The following is a 6,000-nucleotide window of genomic DNA, read 5'->3' as shown; positions in this document are numbered from 1 at the left end:
TGTATATTTCATAACATTAAAAATTACAATCCATAAAAATTAAATTTTGATCAATCTACTTCAACTTCATCAAGATCCTAAAGGAAATATCAAACAAGTATAAGTTAGTTTTTGAGAATGTACTGGATTTTTGAGATTTTAGAATGAAAATGGCCCACTTCCAGTCCACGCCCATCCATTCATAACATCATAATTCAAAAATATAAAATTTAAAATTTTAAAGTTTAGGGTCCGGGTCTTCACCTTAGGACCCGGACCCGGACCCGGACCCGTCAAAAAAATTTTGGATCCAGACCCGGACCCGGATCCGACGGGTCTCAAAAATTAAGAACCAGACCCTTATAAAAGGGGCGGGTCCGGGGCGGGTCCTACAGGGTCCTGGACCCATGACCATCCCTAGTCACCAACTTCCTCTCGATATCTAGAGTGTCTTGATTGATTATCATTCGAACTCCCTTGACCTAGCGTATCTTAATTTCCAATAGATCATCCTAGGGTGGACATAGTCTACTCCCCACTTGTCTTTCATTGTTGAGTTTCGCTTTTTATTCTTGTTATTAGTTAAGTTCACCCACCAACCAACCTTCCATATAACCTTCCTACACCAAGTCTTTAGTTTAGCATCCCTTGTCCTTGTGGTTCGACCCCCGACTTACCATTACACTCGTTGTAGTGGTATTAGGGTGATTATAAATATTATTTGCCTAGCCAAGGCTTTTAGTATTGATGACGTGTTAGAAGCCGGTTATCAAAATGGCGCTGTTGCCGTCCCCATTCAGCCACGACCCGTCGCATATCCACTGAAGTCATCAGAGCATTCTAGAGCCAAAGCAACGAGTCGTCCCACATATGCCACGACTCGTCGCATACTTACTGATCTATGCATATCAATCCAGAGGCTAAGCGACGAGTCGTCGCCAACTTGCCATGACTCGTCGCACATTTACTGAACTCACATACCCCAGGTAGAACAAAAGTTACGACTCATCGCCCCTGATGTCACGAGTCGTCGCCAGCACGTCAGGTGCCTTTTTCGTGCGTTTTGACGGTTACTTTTTGGAGCCACTATAAATAGTGGTAGTTATTTTTTATCGAAAAGTCAGTTTTTTAATTTTTAATTTTTCAGAATTGTTTTTTTTTTTTTGGTCTTCTCCATCGAGAGCTCTTTGTTGTTAAACTCCATTGTTATGTTAAATTTCCTTGCAATTTACATTTATGTTCTTCTCAATTAGTAAGTTTTCTTTGTTTATTGCTTTATTATTTATCTTTATGCATTGAAATTATTCATTATTTTCATGTTTAGTGTTTCAATTAAGTCATCATTCATCATGAATTGCATTTTCATGACCATGTCTATTGAGTAGTTTTCCTCTCTAGGATTAGAGTAAAAACCGTAATTCGAAGAATAGGATGATATTTTATCGATTAATTGGGTGAAATTTGGGTCTATGATTAAACCTATGCTTAATGAATCTTAGTTTAAATATCTTTATTAATCTTTTCAATAAAATGGAAGTTTGAGATTAGGATTAATTTATGATTGAGTTATATTTAAGTTCAAATTCCTATTAGTTTAGCCAATAAAACGAAAGTTTGAGGATTAACAATAGTAAGGTCTTAAACCGATATTGATCAATAGAGCGGAAGTTTGAGGTTAATTAGATCACGTTTAATTATGCCAATGACTCAAATTCATACAATTATGAGAGTAATTAACTCCCATGTTAAAATTGCGTGAATCCCGACGCCCTAGATTTGTCATATTATTATTATCTTCATATTAATCATTGTTTTAGCTTTAATTATTAGTTTTATTTGCATTGTAGTATTAGTTTCTCAACCCAACTACTTGTTGATCCGTGTCTCGTAGTCATAAATTGAACTAATTAGTTAACTCGGTATTTTGTCGATTGATCTACTTGCCACTTTCTTGTTATTCCCTCTCTTAGACCCCTTTGTGTTTGAATTCTTTGAATGCATAGAAGAGCTCGATCTCTAGAGCGATTCGACCCAGAGATCGAAGCTACTGCCCGTGGAGTGAACGTCGAACGTCTAAGGCGGTTAAGGCGACAACAAGGCTAAATGGCCAATAACGCTAACCAATCCTTTGGCCAATTGGGTGCGCCCATGCTCACCTAAACTTCCATTCCATGTATCATCAAACCCACTTTCGGTACAAAAAATTTTGAATTGAAGCCTCACCTTATCCAAATGATTGAGAGGAACCAATTCGGCGGTCACCCTAGTGAGAGTCCTCGTGACCATATTGCTGACTTTATAGAAAGGTGTGACACTATCACTGCTAAGGACCTATTCATAGAAGCGGTGCGTATGCGGCTTTTTCCCTTCAGCCTGAAGGATAAAGCTAAGTCTTGGCTCAAGTTCGAGCCCGCCAGTATATATAGGACCTGGGAGGAACTGGCCAATGGCTTTTTGGCCAAATTCTATCCCCTACGAAAGACCTCTCAAATTCGGACACAGCTGCAGACCTTCAAGTAACAGCCTTTTGAATCATTTTACGAGGCATGGGAAAGGTTTAAAGACCTTCAACTTAGTTGTCCGCACCATCAGATACATAACTGGTTGCTCGACCAATCCTTCTATGGAGGATTGTTCGATGAGCACAAGTCATCGATTAATGCCGCATGTGGCGGTGACATGGACTCCAAGCTTCCAGATGACCTCTTGAGACTTTTCGAAACCATGGCCAAAAATGGTTTCTCATGGAGAATAGAGAGCCAATCTCACTGAACAGATAATGCTGAATCCGAGACCATTAAGGCCCTCAACAAACAGATAGCCAATCTCACTGAACAGATGGCTAAGGTAAGCATGGTGAGCGATCTTCCTCTAACTCTAATAATTCTGCTAGTTCATATGACACCTGTGGTGTCCCGGGTCACTGTTCGAGTACTTGTCCCCAAGTTTATGAGGAGACAAATGCCCTGTACAGTAAACCTTCTGGTGAACCACACTCTAACAGATATAATGTAGGTTATAAGCACCCTAATTTTTCCTTCTCAAGCACAAATGTGCTAAATCCACAGCACCAACAAGCTCCATACCAATACCACCGCCATACAAGCAGTACATTCAGCAGACTCAACCTAGTCTTGAGTCTCAGGTTGGTGAACTGCGAAACTTGCTGCGGACCCACATCCAAAACAATGTCTCACACATGAAATTTTTAAAGACACAAATCGGTCAGGGGGCACAACAGGTCAATACTCGTGCCCAAAACCATTTCCCAAACCAGCCGGAACCTAAGGGTAAGGATCCCGACCAGACTGTAAATGCAGTTACCACACGAAGTGGTAAGTAACTAGCCGATCCCTCCCTTGTGGAGGTATCTTTTGAAATTCCTGATAATGTGGTTGTTGATAAGCCTGTTGTAAATGATAATGTGGTTGTTGATGAAACTGTTTTGAATGATATTGATGCCACCGAGTGAATAATGCGAAACATGATAGATCAAAGTCTAAGGTCACGAACATTCTAATAAAGCACGTGCCTTTTCCTCAGAAATTGGCGCGCGCTAAATTAGAAAAGAAATATGAAAAGTTTCTAAACTTGTTGAAAAATGTGTCCATTGGACTTCCGTTCTTGGATGCAATGTCTGAGATACCTGCTTTCTTCAAATTCTTAAAACCTTTTGCTCCAATGGGAGTAAGTTAGATGAGATCGTTTAGGTCTCTAAGGAGGTGAATGTTAATGCTTTCATGATTAGGAATCTACCTTCTAAACTAGCTAACCCTGGTAATTTTAGTATTCCCATTACTGTTGGGAGTATATCTGTGGATAGAGATTTGTGCGATCTAGGTGCCAACGTGAGCCTAATGCCTTACTCCATATATAAGAGACTCCGCAATGTGAATGAGCTGACCCCTACTAGGATGACATTACAGTTGGCTGACCGTAATTTTGTTTATCCTAAGGGAATCCTGTCTGACGTGGCCTTACGGATTGGCAAACTTGTAGTGCCTTGTGACTTTGTCACTATGGACATACCTGAGGTTGTTACGACCCCCATCATATTAGGGAGGCCATGTCTTGTGACCGCTTGTACCCTGATTAATGTAGCTAGGGGTAAATTGGTTATGAGTGTGGGGGAGGAGAAAGTTGAATTTGCGATAAGAGATGTTTTGAGTGTCCCAGTCCCAAATGAAATCTATGTACCTAATTGACATATCTGAAGATGTACCTCTTGAGTTTAAATGGGACCACGAAGTCAACACCCTACAGTCATTTCTAGAAGGAATTGGGGGAGATAATGCAAAGGTACTAGGATGGGAAGACCCTTTTGCGGGTGACTATATTGACGATCTTGAACTGTACAATAAGGTTATGCAGGTGAATGAAATTGAGTAGGTGTTGGAGAAGAACAAGGAGAGTTCCACACCTCTTGAGGTAGAAATGAAAACTTTCCCTTCTAGTCTGAAATATGCTTTCTTGGGTACTAACTCTACATATCCTATCATCGTCAATAATGAACTCAATGGCGCAGATTTAGACCGCTTGGTCAACCTTATTCAAAAACATAGGAAGGCCATTGGATACACTATTGATGACATCAAGGGAATTAGCCCTTCTATATGCACCTATAGGATACACTTGGAATCCAATGCCGCTCCTTCCATAGAGGGATAAAGAAGACTCAACCTTGATATGAAGGAGGTAGTTAAGAAGGAGGTTTTGAAGCCGTTGAATGTGGGGATCATCTACCCTATCTCAGATAGCAAATGGGTATCTCAAGTACAGTAAAAAGGGCGGTATGATGGTCATAGAGAACGATAAGAATGAACTGATACCCACAAGGATTATCACAGGGTGGCACATGTGCATTGACTATAGGAAATTGAATAAGACCACCCAAAAAGACCATTACCCACTCCCATTTTTAGACCAGATGTTGGAAAGGCTAGCTAATCACTCCAATTTTTGTTACTTAGATGGATACTCTGGATCTTTTTAGATCCCTGTCCATCCGGACAATAGGGAGAAGACCACATTGACTTGCCCTTATGGTACCTTTGCTTATCGAAGGATGCCATTTGGGCTATGTAATACCCCGGCTACCTTCCAACGATACATGATGAGTATTTTTTCTGAATTTATTGAGCAGTGCATGGAAGTCTTTATGGATGACTTCTTCGTTTATGGCAACTCTATCGATGATTGCTTAGCCAATCTGGAGAAAGTGATTGTTAGATGCGAAAAAGTCAATTTGGTTTTGAACTTGGAGAAGTGCCATTTTATGGTACAAAAAGAGATTGTGCTTGGTCATATGGTGTCGAGTCAAGGTATTGTGGTTGATAGGACCAAGGTAGAGGTTATTGAAAAGCTACCCCTTCTAGTCAATGTGAAGGGGATTCGTAGTTTTTTAGGGCATGCTGGTTTCTATGGACTGTTCATACCGGATTTCTCTAAGATAGCCCGACCTCAAACCGAGCTCTTAGTCAAGGACGTATCTTTTGTGTTTTCTGATGATTATCTGCATGCTCTTGAGAAATTGAAATAAGCACTTATCTCAGTATCGATAATCAAGCCCCTAGATTGGAGCCTGCCTTTTGAGCTTATGTGCGATGTTAGTGATCATGCGATCGGGGCAGTGCTGGAGCAAATGAAGGATGGAAAGTTGTACGCCATCTACTATGCTAGCAAAACATTGAATGCAGCATAGGTCAACTACGCTACAACTGAAAAAGAGTTCCTAGCAGTGGTCTATACTTTGGAAAAGTTTAGGTCCTATCGAATAGGGTCTAAAATCATTATGTACACGTACCATTCCGCTCTTAAATTTTATTGAGCAAGAAGGATGCCAAGCCTAGATTGATAAGATGGATACTACTGCTCTAAGAGTTGACCTGCAAATAATTGATAAAAAGGGAGCAAAGAATTCAGTGGTTGATCATCTATCCAGACTTGTTTTGGATGAGGTGTCAGGTACACCTGACATCGATGATTCCTTCCTAGATGAACAACTCACAAATCTCGCAGATG

This window comes from Amaranthus tricolor, chromosome 9 (assembly GCF_026212465.1).
Source record: "Amaranthus tricolor cultivar Red isolate AtriRed21 chromosome 9, ASM2621246v1, whole genome shotgun sequence".
NCBI lineage: Eukaryota > Viridiplantae > Streptophyta > Magnoliopsida > Caryophyllales > Amaranthaceae > Amaranthus > Amaranthus tricolor.
The sequence above is the reverse complement of the archived record's forward strand: the minus strand, read 5'-3'. Positions refer to the sequence as shown.